The sequence below is a fragment of the Sapajus apella genome, unplaced genomic scaffold, assembly GCF_009761245.1.
Source record: "Sapajus apella isolate SASKATOON/1434 unplaced genomic scaffold, GSC_monkey_1.0 scaffold677, whole genome shotgun sequence".
NCBI classification, from domain to species: Eukaryota; Metazoa; Chordata; class Mammalia; order Primates; family Cebidae; genus Sapajus; species Sapajus apella.
Window position 1 is genome coordinate 1,039 of NW_022437603.1, and position 21,611 is coordinate 22,649.

Sequence of the window (21,611 nt, forward strand, 5' to 3'; positions counted from 1 at the left end):
TGTAAATTTTGCTATTTGATTTTCACCTGAGTGTTTTCCTTTAATATATAAATTTAAGGCTATTTTGCTGACAACTGCTCAGGATTGTGAAACAGGTTAAAAAAAGTTTTTTTATAAATCTATAAGATATAGATCTATAAGACTGTATTTTTTATAAATCAATAATATTCTATTGGCATGCCTAAAGTGTCTGTGTATTTATGTGTTGTGTACACAGTGTTTTACTACTGAAAATATATAAAAAAGCTCTAATTGGCTTAAGAAAACAAAAGCACTGGAATCAAATACTTTATCAGGGAAAAAGAAAAGATTAGTCAAATGCTTTTTCCAGTTTAACTTAACTAAAATCTTTAATAAATAAGCTAAAATTATTATTTATTGGTAAAGTAATATTATAAATGTCTTAAGAATTGCCAGTGTACATTTTTGTTGGCATTTATTAATCAAGCAACTTCATACTTATCCCTGCCAGATACTATAAAGTGTCAAAATTTGGCATAGAGGTTACAAAACTATAAACCCAGCTCAGAATAGAATGATCTTTGCTTGAGTAATCTTTAATAAGTAAGACATTGATATTTGTTTAATAAAAATAGCTTCATCTTAAATTTAGTAAGATTACCATAACTTCCAATCTTATGGCTTTAGGTGGCCTAATCCATGGGCAGTAAGATTTGTTATCATCCTTGTTTCAAGCTAAACTATAAACTAAGTTCCTCCCAAAGGTAGTTTGGCCTATGCCAAGGAATGAGAAAGACAGCTTGGAAGTTAAAAGCAAGATAGAGTCAGTTAGGTCAAATCTTTTTCACTGTCTCATTTACAATTTTGCAATGGCAATTCCATAACTTTAAATGATGACTATTACAGTTTTCATAAACAATCTAGGTAAAAACTTAAAATAAAATAATTAGGTAAATATAATGGGAAAAATACTTGTAGACAAATTCATAATTTAGAATCTTAAATTATAAATATTTTATTATTTGGGTATTTTCCAATAAAAATATATTTGTAGGAAAACATTCTTTCTTAAAAAGAGTATGTCCTTTTAAAAAAGGTGAACTATTTTTTTTTCTAATTCAAAGCTTAAAGATCATATATAAAACAAGGTAAAAGGAACCAGGAAATAAAAGAGATGTAAAGAAAGTTATAAAAATAAAGAGGGTTTTGTTTGTTTGTTTGTTTTTGGGAGGAACTTCAAGAGAAATAATTTCATATAAGAACAAGAATCTTGTATGGTAAATTTAGTCCTAGAGTAAAATGACTGGTTGTTTAAGAAAGAGGGATGTGGCCGGGCGCGGTGGCTCAAGCCTGTAATCCCAGCACTTTGGGAGGCCGAGGCGGGTGGATCACGAGGTCAAGAGATCGAGACCATCCTGGTCAACATGGTGAAACCCCGTCTCTACTAAAAATTCAAAAAATCAGCTGGGCATGGTGGTGCGTGCCTGTAATCCCAGCTACTCAGGAGGCTGAGGCAGGAGAATTGCCTGAACCCAGGAGGCGGAGGTTGCGGTGAGCCGAGATTGCGCCATTGCACTCCAGCCTGGGTAACAAGAGCGAAACTCTGTCTCAAAAAAAAAAAAAAAAGAAAAGAAAAAAAGAAAGAGGGATGTTCAGGACAAACCAGAAAGTCAAAGCATGTGATGAACAGTCTGTGTAAATCACAATAAGAGGATTTATTTTTTTTTAAAAGCCAAAAACTTTTATATGATCACGTTGTCACATCATTACTAAGTTTTGGTTTGCTTAGGAAAAAAATTGAGATTTGAAAATTTTTTTAAATTAAGATTATTACATCCATGTATCTTTCTGTATGCACTTTTAAAGTACTTGTGACATTGAGTTACAGGGCTTTGACTCCTGGGACTAAAAAAGACATCAAGTCCTGCTAAATTTTAAATGCTGACAGTAATTGAAGACCTATCTTCAGGCCCAGTAGAAGATGCAATCAAAATAAACTGCATTCCTGAAACACAGGACCAAAAGTTAAAGCTATTCAACTCCTGAAGGCCCAGGGACTATCACGGAAGAGGTGGACAAGTAAGATTGTGTGGGCTGATTTTGAGAGATAAAATATGTTCAGTTTCTCTAGAAATTAATCATTAATGTCAAAGGCACACTGATGCATACCAGCATATGGGCCCCTATGTCAGATTAACAAGGTTTTTTTGAAGCATTAACCAACTCCTTAATACAGGCCACTATGCCAGCTGGTTTCTGTATTTTACTGATAAAAACATACTGATGAACATACATGGAGCTAAATTTTTTCATATATTCTAAGTGTTTCCCTAGGACAGATCCTGAGAAGTATAATTGTTCTTTCAAATAGCATATTTTTAAGGCTTAAAAAAAATACATAATGCCAAACTATCTTACAGAAAGGCTATTAAACACTCATCACAGGCCAGGCACAGTGGCTCACGCCTGTAATCCTATCACTTTAGGAGGTGGAGACAGGTAGATCACTTGAGCTCAGGAGTTCAAGACCAGCTGGCCAACATGGTAAAACCCCATCTCTACAAAACATGCAAAAATATTAGCCAAGAGTGGTGGGATATGCCTGTAGTCCCACCTACTTGAGGGGCTGAAGCAGAAGGATTGCTTGAACTGGGAGATTAAGGCTTGCAGTAACCTGAGATCACATCACTGCACTCCAGCCTGGGTGACAAAATAAGATTCCGTCTCAAAAATGAACACAAAAAACAAAAAAGCACTCATGATCAGGATGTGAAATAAGTTGGGTATTACCATTGCTTTCTTAGTAGCTTTAAAAAATATTTTTTTGGTTTTCTTATAAACTGTTAATTATGTTAATACAATAAGGCTGAATATTTAAATGCACTTTGCCATTCGTATGTCTTTTTTTGGTGTGTGATTGTCTCTTCATGTCCTTTGTGCATTTTTATATAGGAACAGATCATCTGTTTCTTATTATTATGTAATAACTTAATTTTATTGCAAGTGTTTACCTCCCAGAGTTTTACTTCAATGCATCTAAATTGTGTGGGTGCCTTTTGAATCTTTTACTATAAACATTATAAACCATGAATCCAGATTTAGGAAATAAAAATAAACAACAAATAATTGTTTAATAATTATGGCCCAAATAAACATGGGACATACCTATACTAAAAATGTGTTTGCTATTTAACTGAAATTTATTGTTTTGTTTTGTTTTGAGACAGCGTCTTGCTCTGTTGCCCAGGCTGAAGTGCAGTAGTGCAATACTGGTTCACTACAACCTCTGCCTCCCAGGTTCAACCAATTCTCCTGCCTCACCCTCCTAAGTAGCTCGGATTACATGCATGTGCCACCATGCCTGGATAATTTTTAGTAGAGATAGGGTTTCACCATGTTAGCCAGGTTTGTCTTGAACTCCTGACCTCACGTGATCCACCCATCTCAGCTTCTCAGAGTGCTGAGATTACAGGCATGAGCCACTATGCCCGGCCTTTTCTGAAATTTAAATGTAACTGATAATGCTATATTCTAACAACCCCAGCTAGAGGCCACAACTATAGTGGAGTGTGTCTGAATTGGGTATTAGGTTTTAAAGTCAGCACATTTGGCAAAAATTGTGAAAGCCAACAGTTCCCTTAAAAGTTCTTTAAATGGCTTTCAATATGCGGTATGTTGAAGTTTCACCTTCCATTCTATATGGTAATTCTCATGCACAACAAAGTTAAGAACCTCTCGGGGAATAAAAGGTCATTCAAACCATCTCATTCTCATGACCACAGGTATGGAGAGGAAAAACATGGGGAAGTCAACATGTTCCTGCTCGCTTGCAGGGTTTATTACGTTTGATATCAGGTGTCTAAAATGTTTAAACAAGTATTTATTGGTAGTTGTGCTGGTTATCCAAGATACGATAGTGAAGTTCCTCTCACATAGGCATAGTGTTCTCAAGTCCGCTCTCAAGAAAAGCATGACCACAGTGAGACTCTGCCGAGTTATTTTTATACATTTTTCTTCGATCCATGCTCCCCAAATCCCTCAGTCTAAATTTTATTTTCAACAAACATCCTACCCTCAAATTACTCCTAGATATTTTTCTTTTGGTAGAACTTGTGTATTTTGGATCATTCAGTAGCTACTTGAGAGCAGTAGTGGTGAAGGCCTCATATCTCTCCTGGTGCAATAGTATCCTGTTCTGGGTCTGTTGTTTCTTTTTATGGAAGCTTTTCCAAAAAGTTTGCCCAACATTTTATTTCAGTGAAATATACCTAGTGATACTTAGAAGTCTCAAAGCAATCATTAACCTGGAGTCCAAAACAAAATGTACAGGATGATGTATTTATTTCTCTTGAGCACTGTTCATAAATGACTTTTAAATCTTATTTCTTTCTAGAACATTCAAAACATTCCCATGAAACAAAAAAATTGTAATCCTAGCCAAAGCTCATTTTAATAGGATTTGGACTGTAAAAAAGACACTGTCAGATTGTCTACATTTTATTCAATATATCTATAGCTACAGTTACATATATAGTCAATACATTTATATTAATACATGCATAAAAATGTTCACTTAGACTTTCATCTTACATGTTAGATATATTGCTTTTGCTGGTTAATGTTATCTAAGCACACTGACCTTATATGTCTGGTATAAAAGAATCACCTGGCTTTGTTCATGTTGCTGTGGTCTCTGGGAAATCTTGTTCACTTTTGAACAGATTGACAGGACAAGGAGCAATTCAAACATTCACAAATAAATATAGATAAATACATATTCCTATATGTGTACTGTATACATATATGCATATAAAATGTGCAACATATATATACATATATATTTTAAGTTTTTATCATAAATTCAAATGCACAAAAATAGAGGGAATGGTATAATCAACTTCCATGTACCCGATACTCAATTTCAGTGATTATCAACTTTTTCACAATAATTATATCTCTTTTAGTAAACTCTTTTACAGTGTAACATACATACAGAAAAATATACAGATCATAAATGTGCAGCTTAATGAATTATTACAAAGTGACCACACCCAGATAACCCCCACCCAGATCAAGACATAAACTTCACCAGCAATGCAGAAGCCCCAGCCTCTCCTACTCACGACATCCTTACGGCTCCCACAAGGAAACTACTATCTTGACTTCCAACATTCCAGATTCATTTTGCCTGTGTTTGAACTTTATAGAAATGGAATCATACAAGTGTTCTTGTTGTTTAACTTCTTTTGCTTAACATCATATTTACGAGATGGATACATGTTGTTGTGCTTAATAGTAATTTTATGGAACTACACTACAAATTCTTTATCCATTTTACGATAGATGGGCATTTGAGTTCTGTTTTGGTCAACATATATTTTAGTGAATATATGTAGGCATTATAGCTAGGAGTGGAATTTCTGGGTTATGGAATATGTGTCCCAAACAATTTTTCACAAACTTAAACTATTAGCAGCAGCGTATAAGCATTCTAGTTGTTCCACATCCTTGTCAACACTGGAATTGTCAGTCTTTCAAATTTTAACTATTTTAATGCTTGTAATTGCTGCCTCTCATTGAGGTTTCAATTTGTAGTTTCTTGATAAATAATGAGATTGAACATGTTTTCATTTTTGTTGACCATTGGCTATCTACAGAAGGAGAATATTTGCTGGATGGATTCAAGTAGCTGTTCTCCTCCGGATTATCATTGTTGTTTTAACAACTTCATTGAGCTATAATTTACATACCATGCAATTCACTCATTTTAAGTGTCCAATGATTTTTAGTAAATTTATCAAGCTGTGTGATCATCACAATCATACAGTTTTTAGGACATTTCTATCACCCCTCAGTAAGACCCCTCATGCCCTTTAACATTTAACCCCCCTTTCCACAGTCACCTTCAGGAAACCATTCATCTCTTTTCTCACTCTATACATTTGCCTTTTCTGACTCTTCTAAACTTTCTTTTTCATAAATTAATAAATTAGTAATGTTATTTATCCATCAGTTTCTGTCTGTGGCTAATATAAATTCACCCTTGAAAGATAGGTCTGTTTTTAGTGTCCTAACAAGTAAGCTGTCTCCAGCTCTTGAATTCTTCTGGATTCTCCAGCCTCAATGCTCTTCAGCTAAAGACTACCGGGAACACACTTGTAGTTGGGTTTATTTCCTTGTTGCAGCAAGCGAGAATGCACACCATGAGGAATCATGGGACATCTCAGTAAGAGGTGGTTGGAAAGAAATTTGTAAGAATTTAGCTTGTGTTTGGTGGTTTGGGGAGTGTTTTAAAGAAGTGAAGCTTTGCTCTGGATTGAATGCTGTCAGGAAGCAGGGGGTAATTCTTAAAATTGGATATCTAATAACTCTTATCTAGAAGGAGGGCGGACTAGTCTCAGGCTTATATTGTAATTGGTAAAGAAGCAGTAGTCACTATTCTTAGGCAAGATAGGGGATGTTTGGTCATTTTGTGGTTTGGACCATGTTCGGGTTTTGGTGGGTTGTTGAGACATGATTACAGAGGGTTACAGTGTTTTGTCTTGCTAAATCAGCACAGCCTTGTCTAATGTTCATATTCTGTGAAATTGCTTATATTTGACAGGAGAATGCCAAGTCCTATCTGTAAGAACCAGGCCAACTCCTCATGTCAGTGGCTGCTTTTCTTTCTCACCAAGATAATGGCATCCAGTGGGTACCTTGTTTAGAGAGCCTCCAGCCACTCACTCCTCTGTACTATATAATTTTGCCCTTTTTTTGACACTTCCACAGAAATACTAGATTACTGTGTAAATTCTAACATTCAACCTGAAATTATGACATTTTTTCTAGATTTATAAATAGTACGCATTTCATTTTATAAGTGAAGCATGAACAACATTAGCACTTGGTTTGCTTTCTTTCATGACTCTAGGAATCTTTTCAATGAAGCAATATTTGCAGTTCATATAGCTCACAAAGTGTTTCTATGGAGAATGTAAGAACTCTTATCAAAGTGTTTAAAGATGATTAAGTTAAAAATACATAAGAGACAAGAAAAAGTTAAGCAGAAAGTTGGTTTGTGGGCATAAATTTGGAGGAAGTAGAGTTAGTTTTATGATTAGAATATATCCATCTACATCACAGAGCTACACTCTTGTCTTTCCTGAGTGATACTTTGGTATTGGCCTCTGTGGCATTCATTTTTGCATGTTCTGCTTGCCAAAATAATCCCCCTTCTGGTTGCAACTTCTATGTTAGCTTATAAATAGCTTTTATATTAGCTAAGTTATGTTCTGAGAACCACTATTTATCTTAAAGTTTAACATTTTTTATACGTCGGCTTCAATCTACCACTAGTTGCATTTATTTTATTTATTTTGTTTTTGAGATGGAGTCTTGCTCTGATGCCCACGCTGGAGTACAGTGGGATGATCTTGGCTCACTGCAACCTCTGCCTCCTGGGTTCAAACAATCCTCTGGTCTCAGCTTCCTGAGTAGCTGGGATTACACATGTGCACCACCATGCCCAGCTAATTTTTGTATTTTTAGTAGAGACAGGGTTTCTCCATGTTGGCCAGGCTGATCTCGAACTCCTGACCTCAGGTGATCCACCCACCTCGGCCTCCCAAAGTGCTAGGATTATAGGTGTGAGCCACTGTACCTAGCCACTAGTTGCATTTATAAGCCTATTGTTCAGGATAAGTTTTATTTCCAATCTGTAGTGTTTACACTAAGAGCGAAAGAGGTGTAGGAGAGAAAAAACTTTTCCTCCCACTCTCTTAATTATGTACTTGAGGCCTGTAAATTAAGTCGATAAAAGACATACAATTAGCAGGAGAAAAAGCAAACAAATTTTATTAATATTTTTACATCCATGGCAGCTTCACAGATAAGTGAAAACTGAAAGATGTGGTTAAATTTAGGAACTTATATACCGTTTTAACAAAGGGTAATAAATTGTAGAGAGGTGACTAGTCAAAGGAAAGGGACTTGGGCTCCTAAGGGCAGTAAATTATGGGAAGGTGACTATGAAATGTGTGATAGATAAGAATTGAGTAGTAAGGTTTGTTAGGCAGATTCATTTTGGTGCCATCTCAGGTATTCCTGGTAGAGGAGAAGGGGACACCTTTTTATAAATAAAACTGTATGTTGTATTTCCAAAGGGAAATTTATTCTCTGCTTTTAGGCCAGAAGGGGAAAAGGCAGAGAGCTTTTCCTGTGTCTACTGTTTCTCAATTGCCTTCAGCTCAAAATAATCTGTATGCCAAAGTGGCATATTTTGGGGTGGCATATTCTAATCCTCTCCAGGGGTGATCAGTAACTCATATTTTATCTATTGGGCTATCAGTTTTTATTCAAAAAATGAAAGACAATGAGGTGATCTTTTTCTTCTAGGAAAATCTTGAAAGGCCATTCATGTACAGGGATACAACTAGTGTTACCGGCAGAGGGTCTTGACTGTAAGTTGTCCAGGTTCTTGGCATTTTGAACAAATAATTGGACAAAACACATGGCAAAGCAAGGAAAGAATGAAGCAACAGAAGCAGAGATTTATTGAAAGTGAAAGTACACTCCACAGTGTGAGAGTGAGCAGAGCAGCAACTCAAGCACCCCAGATGCACAATCCTCCCAGGTCCGAATATCCCCTAGAAGTTTCCCATTGGCCACTTGGCGTTCACCTCATGTAAAGGAAGTGGTGGCCCACAATCAGTCTGATTGGTTTTGGAAAGCAACCAATCAGAGGCTGAAGTAAAGTTATAAAGGTCACACTCCTATGCAAACATCTGATTGGTTGCAGAAAGCAACTAATCAAAGGCTAAGATGAAGTTACAAAGTTGCACTTATATGCAAAGGAAGACTTGGCCTGCAATTAGTCTGACTGGTTGCAGACAGCAGAGGATCAGCGACAGAAGTGAAATTACAAAGTTACATTCTGATGCAAAGGTCTGATTGGTTGCAGAAACAATCAGAGGTACTTTCAGTTTCCCATCTGACACACAGAAAAGGTGAGGGTTTGCAAAGGGAGTAGCCTCTGGTCCTTTTGTTACTTAGGCATGGAAAATCGGTTTTCCTTTCAGTTTAGTGCTAGGAAGTCTGTGAGAAATGTCCTTAGGTTCCCTGCCTCCAGACCCTATTCTCCTGCCTCATCTCCCCACTGAGAGACGTGATCCCCATAAATCTTTATGGGAGACAGAGAGACTGATGGTCTTTTTTCTGTGCTGACTTGGGGCGTATCCCTACCTGTTGGAGATCATGGAACTCTCGCCCTACTCTGCCTAGTGGAGATGGGGTGGCTTCTTGATGGCCAGGGGTGGTGTCTTCACCTGGAACTGGCTGGAAACCTTGTCACATGATCGTCTGAAGCTTGACAGTCTCTAATGCAAGGGGAAATGAATTTGGTTAAAAGATATAATGGGAACTTTGGAGGTGGATACCTATGCCATCAGGAATGTTTGTTATAGAAATGTATTAAAACATTTTGCATAATTACTACAAAGGAAGTGATTCCATCCATTTGGAAGAAGTCAATTAAACTGCAAAAGAAAAAAAAAAATTGTAAGTGGTTACTGTTACTCTAGCCTATAGTAACTATGCAACAAAGACACCAAGGAAAATTGGTAGGCGTTTACTTATCTTTTGGCTGTCTTCTAAACAGGTACTTCAGGTCTTCCACAGGTTCACAAGTCTAGTGACAGATGGGAACTTGAGGTTCCTGCTCCAGGTCTTCTGGTATTGCTGTCTTAATCCTTGAAAGATGTATCTAGCTGTCTAATCCTAGTACTTTGACTGCAGAAGGCATGGCCAGTACCACTGAAAACAGTCCCTTCTATTTTGGTTGTAATTGCTGAGCTGGTGATCGCTCCTTCCACATTTTAACAAGTACCTTATCTCCTGGCCTGATTTTAGGTTGCTAGTTGTTCCCGGTGTGGGAAGCCTTTGAATTCCATTTTTGTAAAGCCTGCTGAAATTGTCCTAGGTTGGTTAGGTATTTTACTAAATCAGCCCTTTCTGGATCAGTAATTAAATCATTAGTCAAGAATAATAAGATTCATATGGGCTTATATTAATTTTTGCTCTAAGGGTATTATGTATCCTTAAGAGGGTTATGGGCAGTAAGCTGACCCAAATTTCTGATGTTTCCTTACATAGCTTAGCAACACTGGTTTTAGAGTTTGGTTAGCCCTTTCTCCCTTCCCAGAGGATTGAGGGCTCCATGTTACATGTAAATAATACTTGATTCCAAAAGCCTTAGCAAACCCTTGAGTTATTTGGGAGATAAAGGACAGGCCATTATCACTTTGGAGGTTCTGAGGTAACCCAAACCCAGGGATTATTTCTTTTAATAGAAACTTTATAACCTCATTAACCTTCTCTATTGTGGTAGGGTAAGCTTCAACCCAACCAGTAAAGCTATCTATTAGTACTAAAAAAAACACATATCCTCTGCAAGCTGGCATATGAAGTCTAACTGCCAATCTTGCCCTGGATAACTTCCTCTCCTCTGCACTGGTTCTGTTAGAGGAGGCATGTTGTTTCCTGGGTTGTTAAGTGCACACAGTGAGCAGTCTTGGCAGACCTGCTTAGCCACTGAAGCCATTAGACCCAGTAAAGATCTGGTTTAACATGGCCAGAGTTGCATCCCTCCCCACATGGAAAGACGCATGCATGGCTTTTATACTTTTCCACTGGGCTGTCTGAGGGAGATATATTTTTGACCCCATCTACTACCAGGTTCCTTTCTTTTTTCTTTTTGTCCCCCTTATTCCTTTATTAACTATTCTTCCTATAGTGTGTACTCAGGTTCTACTGGGGAATCATAGAAACGCAGCAGTGCTAGGATCTGTTGGGATTGCACTCTGTGGGCTGTGGCTTTGGCTTCTCTGTCAGCCTTTCTGTTCCCTTGTGCTGTAGGGGTTAAGTCCCTTTGATGCCCCACAATGAACTGTAGCATGGCCTTTGGCAAGTGTATTGCTTCCAATAGCTGAAGAATTTCAAGCCCATCCTTTATAGGGGACTGTTTGCTAGTTAGTAATCCCCTTTCTTTCCAGATTGTAGCGTGAGCATGAACTACAAGAAATGCATATTTAGAATCTGTATAGATGTTGTTTTTTTCCTTGTCCCAACATTAATACTCAAGAGCAATGATTTCAGCCTTTTGTGCTGATGTGCCAAGGAGCAGTGGCTGGGTTTCGATAATTGTGTTGTGATTTACTACTGCATATCCAGCTCAGTGCTGTGTCAAACCCCACTTGACACAAAACTACTGCCATAGCCTGGTATTTGGCTAATCTTTCCCCTCTCATCCAGATATATCCCTTTATCTCTAAGACTGACTTAACCTAGCGAGGGGGTTAGAACTTCCAGTGGTTGGCTCAGGGCAATTTTACTGGCTTCCTCCACTAACATAGCAGTGGCTGCTATTGCCCATAGGCAACTTGGCCACCCCAAGACCACTCCATCCAACTTCTTTGAAAAGTAGTTGGTTGGCCTGGGTTCTGATCCTAATTTCTGTGGAATACACCCACAGCTATTCCCTTCTTCTCCGCTACATACAAAGAGAAGGGCTCAGTTACATCTGGGATGCCAAGAACAGGAGCCTGGGTGAGAGCCTGTTTTAACTTGGCAAAGGCTTCTCTCATTTCTGGGGTTCATTCCATTAGCTCATTTTCAGGCCCCTTTGTTGCTTCATACAGGGCCTTTGCTATGAGTATGAAATTTGGTACCCATATTCTGCAAAGCCCCACCATTCCCGAAAAAGAACAAAGCTACTACTTGGTGTATGTGTTTTGGGGAGGGGGGTGGCAGGGGGCAAACCACATGTGGCTTGCACTCGTTCTGGGGATATTTGTCAGGCTCTGGGTGTTAAGACATACCCTAAGTATTGCATCCATTGAAGGGTAATCTGTACCTTCTTGTTGGACACTTTGTATCCCCTATCTGACCAGAAATTCAAAGTTTTTATAGTAGTTTGGTCAGAAACCTCCTGGGTTGGGCTACACACAAGAAGGTCATCCACATACTAGAGTATACTCCCGTTTTTCAATTTCAGATCCCTCAGGTCCCTCTCTAAGGCTTGGGCAAAGAAGTGGCGGCTATCCTCAACGCCCTGAGGGAGCACTGTCCAAGTATATTATTGTTTTCCCCTGGTATTAGGATCTTCCCATTCGAAGGCAAAGAGGTATTGGGACTCTGGGGCCAGAGGAATGGAGAAGAAAGCATCTTTTAGGTCTAGGACTGAACCATTTTGCATCCCCTGGTACCTGAGCCATAAGGGCCTATGGATCTGCCACCAGTGGGTAGATGGGAGCAATAGCCTCATTAATTATTCTGAGGTCATATACTAACTGGTATTTCCCCAAAGGCTTTACAGTGGGTAAGATGGGGGTATTGCAAGGAGAATTACAGGGTTTTAGGAGACAATATAATAAGTAACACCTCAACGATAGGTCCTAGGCCTTTTCTTGCTTCCTGTTTTTGATTGGGAAAGTAGCTGAGGTCTTCAAACTGTATTTTGACTGGCCCTGCTGTTTTAGCCTTCCCTAGTTTTCCAGTATACCAATGCCAATGGGTTAAGCTGTTTATTAATGTGGTCTGGAACATTGTATTTTTGAACTATCAGCATTTTCACTGGGTGATGCTTAAATTGTAGTAGTGCCCCTATTTTAACCATAATATCTCTTCCCAACAAGGGGATTGGGCAGCTTGGTACTACTAGGAATTCCTGTTGGAAGAGCTGTTTCTCCAATTGACAAATCAAAGGAGGAGTAAATAAACTTGTTTGTCAACCCTATCAAAAAGTGGGCAAAGGATACGAACAGACACTTCTCAAAAGAACATATTTATGTAGCCAACTAACATATGAAAAAAAGCTCATCATCACTGGTCGTTAGAGAAATGCAAATCAAAACCACAATGAGATACCATCTCGTGAGTTAGAATAGTGATCATTGGAAAGTCAGGAAACAACAGGCTGGCAAGGCTGTGGAGAAATAGGAACGCTTTTATGCTGTTGGTGGGAGTGTAAATTAGTTTAGTCATGTGGAAGACAGTGTGGTGATTCCTCAAGGATCTAGAACCAGAAATACCATTTGATCCAGCAGCCCCATTACTGGATATATAACCAAAGGATTATAAATCATTCTACTACAAAGACACATGTATATGTATGTTTATTGCAGCACTATTTATAATAGCAAAGACTTGGATCCAACCCAAATGCCCATTAGTGGTAGACTAGATAAAGAAAATGTGGCACATATACATGGAATACTATGCAGCCATAAAAAAGAATTTCATGTCCTTTGCAGGGACATGGATGAAGCTGGAAACCATCATTCTCAGCAAACTGACACAGGAACAGAAAACCACACACTGCATGTTCTCACTCATAAGTGGGAGTTGAACAATGAGAACACATTGACACAGGGAGAGGAACATCACACACCAAGGCCTGTTGCGGGGTGGGGAGCAAGGGGAGGAAGAGCCTTAGGACAAATACCTAATGCATGTGGGGCTTAAAACCTAGATCATGGGTTGATAGGTGCAGCAAACCACCATGGCACGTGTATACTTATATAACAAACCTGCACAAACTTGAAGTAACATTTAAAAAAACCCAAAAAACAATGAACTTGTTTGTGGCTTCCCTTCCATTCTCATAACACTTATGGGCTGGGAGGAAAGCTTTCCTGTGTAAGCAGTAAGGACACAGTAACTCCCCCCTCATCAAAAAGAAACTAAATTTGGGTATCCATGACGTCTAGAGTTAGCTGGAGCTCCTCAGTAGTAATTACAATGTTCCTGGACCAGGGCAGTGAGGAAGACCCTGGGCCCCTTGGGTCTTCATCTAATTCCTCCTTTCGCACTGCTAGAGTTTTGACTGACCCTCTTGCGGGGAGCACGGACAGTCAATTCTCCAGTGCCAGGGCCACAACTGGTGCCTTTGCATTGACAGCAGGGGCCAGGGTTGGGGGGGCTTAATATTTTCCTTTCCCTAATGCCCACTTTTCTTGCATTTGAAGCAAGAACCTTTGCTGGCATTATCTTTATGGCCCTTCGGGTTTCCTTTAGACATTTTTTTGGACATTCAGGGCTTCGCCAATGATGGCTGCCATAATTTTGGCTAGCTATTTATTCTGTTCCCTTTTTCCTTCCTTCAGGTCATGATTGTTATACACCATAATGGTGATATCAAGAAGCTGATTTTGATTAGTTTGTGGCCCATCTGTAGCTTTTGGAGCTTACATCTAAGGGAGTGTAACAGGTTGCTAGAATGAATTGAACATCCCTGCATGAGAAAGCAAAGGGTCAGGTCAAAGTCTGGAACCCATCTGCAAATTTCCTAGGATGCTCGGAATAGCTTCCTAGCTTTTCCTTACATTGTATGTGAGTTACAGAGAAAGGAGCCTGTAAGAGGACTGGCCCCTTGGCTCCTGCTACTTTCCTAGGAGGTAGCAGGGCTGGAAAGAGAATTGAATATGGTGTTCCCCTCCAAGTGTGAGGGGGATTTAGTAGGGTCCCTGGTGTTTGCTCCTGGGTTTTAGCCTCAGGAGCTCTTGGCAAGGGACTCTATGGGGGCAGTTCCTGTTCACCCTGAGAGACAGCTGGCCCTTGTAAAAGGGGTCATCTATAATATCTAGTTCTGCCTTAGTACTTTCCTTTGCGGGGGGGGGCGGGGAGGGAGGTGGGTTCTGGAAGTTTTGCAGATTGTTAGGGGTTTTGCTATTGGAGCATGAAAACCTGTACATATGGGATTTCTGACTATTTTTCCTGCATCCTGCAAAGTACGTCTAATTGCAGGATGGTGTCGTAGTTAAGGCTACCATTGTCTGACCATTGTTGGGGTTTGGGGAGCTCATAATGGGGCCAATGGTATCACAGAAAAAAATTACACATTTTCCCTTTAGATTTTCAGGGTCAAATTGATTTCAATGGTGGAGGATGTAGCCAAGCAGGGCATCTGGTGGAATGGGTGTAGCATTGCTCATAGTGGAATCAGGTGGAATAGAGAGTTGCCCATGGCGGTCCGGAAAAGAGAAGAGGACTTTGAAAAGCGGAGAGTCCATTAGGTGACCCAAATTTTACTCAGGACATCCCCCTGAAAAAACTCTGGATCCAGAATGGGGTCCCCAGGGTCATCCCCACTTTAGGACCCTGATTTGGTCTGTCAGATGTCTCTGACCTTAGATGGGTGCTGGCACTGCTTTGGAATGGTTCCCTCCACCACTGGGGACTGTCTATGAACTTTCCTTAAGGCTTTTCTATCCCACTTAAAGCAACCCTTTAGCCCTTTAAATGTTACCCTTTAAATTTAGGCAATAATACATTCCCTTTCATGAATTTCCCCCACACACACCCTGTGCCCCACACAGACCACCTACAACATGCCCAGACCCTCTGACTTGTATAACCTTTTTTTGCATAGCTAGTCTGTCCTTTACCCAGGTGAGTAGGTAAAGGTAAGCATTTAGCATAAGAAAAGAAGGCTTAAGTTGCCTGAAATGTGTGTGAGTTCGTCCAGGATGAGCTTCTGCTGCCAACTCCATCACATGTAGGGATCAGGGACTATAACTGGAAAGGATAGAAAATAGAATTTCCCTCTTCCAGGCAGGGCAGCCATCCCTGTTCACTCCTTGGCCTTCAGACAACACGAGAGAGTGGCCCCCACCAGTTCCCCTCAATCGCCAAGGAACCACTAGAAAACAGCAGCTGAAAGACTGAAAAAGAAAAAAAGGAAAATCAGAAGAAGGAGAAAAGGAATAGAACTTAGAAAAGCAAAAACAAGATCAGGCGCAGTGGCTCATGCCTGTAATCCCAGCACTTTGGGAGGCCAAGGCAGGTGGATCACGAGCTCAGGAGATCAAGACTATCCTGGTCAACATGATACCCGTCTCTACTAAAAATACCAACCCCCACAAAAAAAAAAAAAAAAAAAAAGGAAAAGGACTCAGCTTCCTCACCCGAACCCTGCGGTGCTGGTCAGGTGCTTTCACGTGGAAGACTTTCAGTTTCACCAGAGAGTGGCCCCAGCCAGAAAGTTGCAGTTGTCTCTGTGCATAGGCGCCGTTCACCAAGGGTCACGGGTTGGAAGGGAAAGATCCCCCTCTATATAGTAGAAAAGAAAAGAAGAAAGGAGAAAAATAAACCCCAAACTTTGGGCTTCCCTCCTACCTGGCTCACCAAAATATGTTACCAGTAGCGGGTCTTGACTGCAAGTTGTCTAGGTTCTTCTGAACAAAGAATTGGACAAAACGCACAGCAAATCAAGGAAAGAATGAAGCAAGGAAAGCAGAGATCTATTGAAAATCAAAGTACATTCCTCAGTGTAAGAGCTGGCCGAGTAGCAGCTCAAGGGCCCCAGATGCAGAATCTCCTCGGGTCCAAATAACCCCTAGAGGTTCCCATTGACCACCTACTTGGTGTTCACTCTATGTAAATGAAGTGGTGGCCTGCAATCAGAGGCTAAAGTGAAGTTACAAAGTTGCACTTCTATGCAAAGGAAGATTTGGCCCTGCAATCTTGGCCTTGTAATCAAGTGAAGTTACAAAGTTACACTCTATGGAAACATCAGATTAGTTGCAGAAAGCAATCAGTCAGAGGTATTTTCAGTTTTCCAGCTGCAAGGTGGGGATTTGCAAAGGGAGCAGCCTCTGGGCCTTTTGTTACTTAGGAGTGGAAAGTTAGGGTTTTCCTTTCCAAATGGCTCTAGGAAGTCAGTGTGAAACGCTTTAGGTTCCCTGCCTCCAGACCCTATTCTCCTGTATCACTAGTAGAGTTCAGTGTATACTTCCTGAAAATGGAAGCAGTTTTGCTAATAATTTTAACACAAAAGTAGGGTGATCAGATAAAGTATCCTTATGTCCCATGGAATAGTTGGAATGTACTTATACTAAAAAATTCATTTATCATGTGACATTAAAATTCACCTGGGCATACTGTACTTTTATTTGCTATATCCGACAATCTTATACAGAAGTCATCATGGGAAACTCAGAAAATTATTTTGGCAGAGAGGAGTAGAAGAAACAAATGACACTTTAAAAAAAAATTGTTGGGCCTTGTGCGGTGGCTCACGCCTGTAATCCAAGCACTTTGGGAGGCTGAGGCAGGCGGATCGCCTGAGGTCACAAGTTAGAGACCAGCATAGCCTGGCCAACATGGTGAAACCCCGCCTCTATTAAAAATTCAAAAATTAGCTGGGCGTGGTTGCGGGCGCCTGCAATCCCAGCCTCTCGGGAGGCTGAGGCAGGAGAATCGATTGAACCCGGGAGGTGGAGATTGCAGTGAGCCAAGATCGCACCACTACATTCCAGCCTAGGCAAGAGTGAGACTCTTGCCTCAAAAAAATAAATAAAAATAAAAATATTGTGGTAAAATACACGTAATAGAAAACTTACCACCTAACCTTTTTTAAGTATACACTTCTGTGACTTTAGTATATTTGCATTGTTGTGCAGTCATCACCATTCATCCCAACTTTTTCACCAACCCATATCTGCAACTCTATGCCCACTAAACAGCAAATCCCCATCTCTCCTTCCCTAGCCTCTCTACAACCACTGCTACTTTGTTTCTATGAATATGACAGCACACAGTATTTGGCGGTAAATCAGAGTTAGCAAATGCAATCTGAAGCAGAGGAAAGGAAAAAGTCATATCCCTCAAGTTTTACAGTCCCAATAAAAGTATTAGTGCTTTGAGAAAAGGAGCGTCACGGTCATGGGGAGAATAAAGAAAAAACTTTTTCCTTCCAGTTTGCAACTGGAACTGCCACTCTAGCAGGGCCTCCATTTTGTGGCCTGCGTGGAGGGCGGACGATCTCTCTCTCCGTCACTCCCCGGCATCGGGTAGGCACCGCTGCCAGGTAACCAAGGAACCCCGAGGGAGGCATTGCCCAGGAGAGGCCGGATCCGGAAGTAGGGAGACCTCTCCGCCCCGCGGCCAAGCCCCGACCCCTTCCCTTCCCATCAGACCCCGGCCGACCTAGATGACGTGTCCGAATAGGAGTTGGCGAGGTGCGGCCGGTCGGCCCTGCGCATGCGTGACCCGCGCACCCGTCGAACCAGTAGCGAGAGTCTGGAGGTCATTTTCCTTGAGAAAGGCTCCGCTTCTCCGGGTTTTTGCTGATGCCGAGCGCGGAGGATTGAGGGAACATCGCGCTTTGGAGGGGAGAAGGTTACTGACTTTTAGACTGCTGGGTCGTGGTGGGCTCAGTCTCTAGAGTGGCTGGGTTACTGCAGGAAGTCACTGCCCTTTCTTAGGCGCAACCTTGACTGTAAAAGGAAGTTAAATGCCTCTGGAAAACCTCAGGTTTATTTCAGCGCTGAAAGTCTGGCTCCAGATTCAGATCCAGCACGCCTGTGGCCTGGCCAGTGAGAGTCGTGGAGTGCTTTCCCCGCGCCTGCGGTCTCTAGGCTCTGTGGATGTACAGGTGTGGGATGTAGGAGCAGGTCCTTACCGTGGAACTTACAAATAAATGGGGGAATGAGACAGCAAACAAACGTGATCCTTCCTGATAGTAGTAGATGTGGGATGCCAAGGTTTAAGCAGACGAGTGGTCGGTATTAAGGGATTTCAAGGTTTTATAAAATTGCTTTTGCCAAGAGTGGAAGCTGAGAGGCTACTGCAGTAAGAAGTCCAGGGCAACTAAGAATTTGGCCTGGACCAGGGTGGTAGCTGCGGGCATGGAAAGTACTGAAAGGATTTAGTCCATAGTTTAGCAGCCCAACCAACGGGACTTGCTGAAGGACTGCAGGTAGGGAGTGAGGGAGTGAGAAATTAGGTTATCCTCCAGGGTTGGGGCCTGAGAAGAGATGGGCAGCGACGCCGTTTCCTGGAAAACAGAGAGGAAATGTTGGGATGAGGGCATTGAGATATAATGAAGGTCAAATTTTAGTGGTGCTAGAAAAAAAGATGGTGATCAAAAATGTTAATTTTTGTTTCCTCCTCTTTCCTATTTGGAGAAAACATGTGCTTCCTTTTTTGTTGGAAATCTCCATGACTTCCAAATACAGAATATTTTACAATTTTCCCCTAGCCCAAAGTTCAGTGAATATGTTGATTTATTTGAGGGCGAGAACGTGAAAGGGAAGCGACCTAGGCACAATTTTCTGCTCAGGCCCTACCAGATTAGCTTTTATTGAAAAAAAAAAAAAAAAGAAGAAAAAGTGTCATTCCTTGGACCAAGGGATGTGCTCAGCACTTTCCCTACATTTTTCATTTAATCTTCACAACAACCTTAAGATGAACTTTTTTTTTTTTTTTTCTTTTTTTTTTTTTTAGTAAGAGTTTTTTTTTTTTTTTTTTGGCTGGGGTACAATGGAGCGATGCCGGCTCACCGCAACCTCCGCCTCCTGGGTTCAGGCAATTCTCCTGCCTCAGCCTGCTGAGTAGCTGGGATTACAGGCATGCGCCACCATGCCCGGCTGATTTTTTGTGTTTTCAGTAGAGACGGGGTTTCACCGTGTTTACCAGGACGGTCTCGATCTCTTGACCTCGTGATCCACCCGCCTCGGCCTCCCAAAGTGCTGGGATTACAGGCGTGAGCCACCGCGCCCGGCCCAAGATGAACGTTTTTATCTACTTCCCAGTTCTCTCTTGATTAACTTGGCTACCCCACTATATGGATCAGTTTGCAGGGTCCTAGGTCCCTTTGAAAATCTGATGAAAGTTATAAACCTTCCCTAGGAAGAAAGTACAATAAGCCGCAAGAACTTTAAATAAAGAGGAGTTCACTGGCCCCCAGACTTTCCTGAGCTTACTATTTCACAAACTTGCCCGTTCTTGAACTCTGAGCTGGAGGTTATGATTCTGTTAGGTACTTTAAGATGATGCACTCTTCCGAAGTTTTCGATTGAACTCTAGGATAGCCAAATGAATTGACTTTTTCAGGTCACTAAAAAGTTTCTCCTTGAAAAATAGAAGACGCAACACACACACATACACGTGTGTGCACCTACACACGCGGACACCATATCACATCATCAGGGGGAAAAGTGACAAGATCTTGCTCATACCATATTAATCCGATTCGCCAGAGCTGCTTTCTTCACTGGGCTCTCAGGTGTGCTCTGGTTTTCCCTTGAAGAAATGTCAACGCTACCCTCTATTCGCCTACTCCCATTTTCCTCCCCACTCCATTTCCACTCTCCCTTAAAGAGATGTGTGCACACAATCACTGCCCAACGCAAGAATACATCACTGCATCCAAAGCTCGGAAACTGTCCATGCAGATTCCTTTGAGTAGCTGTTTGAGGACTTGTGGCTAGTGCCTACCCATTTGTTTCCTTAGCCTGCTCTCAACCAGGTGTCTCCCGAACTTTTCCTCTCCCAACTCCGCCTCCATCAGCAGATGCTTTCTGTCATAGGGACTGGCGTGCCGCGGGCAATGTGGTAGAGAAACCGTATGATAGATACGAGAAATTTGTTAAGACCCAGCAGCAAATGGGGGACGGCTTGCGACCGCAGCGCTCCACGGCCTCCAAGCATGAGAGGTCTAGATCGGAATTCGGAATCGGTACGTGAAAGGGCCGGAACATCTCTCCCAGCAACCACCCCAGCCGGCGCGCGGAAAACCCGGAAAGCGGATTTGGTCCCCGTTTCCTCCCGGAAACTCCTGGGGGTGCTTGCGACCGCTCTCACTGAGCATGTGCAAACGGCGGTGCGCATGCTCCGTCGCGGTCCGGTTCGGTTTCTGTTGCGGGACGCAGGGTGTCTCCTAGCGCAACCGGAACTAGCCGTCCCCGGACCGGCCTCCCTTATCTCCGGCGGCCTGCGGTGGTCTCCGAGCCTCCCCACCCCTCCTTCCCTTTTCACCCCCTAGGCTTGGTTGCCCTTTCCCCGAAACAGCCGTCGTGAACATGAGGCTGCCGGCGTCGTCTCCACCTCGGTGGCCGCGGCTGTTGCTGCTGTCGCTGCTCCTGCTGGGGGCGGCTCCTGGCCCGCGCCGGAGCGGCGCTTTCTACCTGCCCGGCCTGGCGCCGGTCAACTTCTGCGACGAAGAAAAACAGAGCGACGAGTGCAAGGTGGGTGAGGCCTGGCGAATCCCTTGATGCGCTTTCGGAAGGGGAAGTCGCCCCTATCCGGGGGACCTGATACCCGGGTGGGAGCGAGGGAAGGGGGCGTAGCAGTGGGTGGGGTCGAGTTTCCCCAGAAGCTTTTGGAGTCTGCCGGGCTGTGGGTGGGGGCTCTGGAACAGCCCTAGCCCTTGCAAGGGTAGATTCTGGAGGACTCAGTGGGCCTCAGACTCGCCTCGCGTCTTGCGGGCCAAGTAGTACGAGCAGCTGTATTCAGTTTTCCTGGAACGGAGACTGTGTGGAGCGCCCTTGGCGTTGGACTTCACGCTGCAGAGCTTTGGAGTTATATGCATGCAGGTCCACGCTTGAATGGTCGCTCACAGCCTTGTATCACGTACGCTAAGGAAGCAGGTGACCGACTCCCTGCATGTGAGCAACACTCAGCCTGGTTACAGTTTTCATTAACTTTTAACTTCATTGCTTCCTGTTTAATTGCACTTTCCTGGAACCTCCTGGTTGCTTAGAAGAGCTTGTTCTTTCTAGGACTTTGATATCTCGCCTCACAAATAGAAGTTGGTTCCTTATTTGTGGAGTGTAACACCCAGAACCGTACAAACTGCATTAATAAAGAGTTGCTGTAATGGTTTAGACACT

General features: G+C 42.1%; 1 long non-coding RNA gene across 1 annotated transcript; it reads right to left on the reverse strand.

Moving 5' to 3' along the window:
- Positions 1 to 4,797: 4,797 nt before the first annotated feature.
- On the reverse strand, positions 4,798 to 12,792 carry LOC116546208. The gene is made up of 2 exons (XR_004266625.1): positions 9,184 to 12,792; positions 4,798 to 6,183 (listed from the first exon to the last, which is right to left on the reverse strand). It is a non-coding gene; the product is annotated as an uncharacterized LOC116546208 (long non-coding RNA).
- Between the last annotated feature and the right edge of the window lie 8,819 nt (positions 12,793 to 21,611).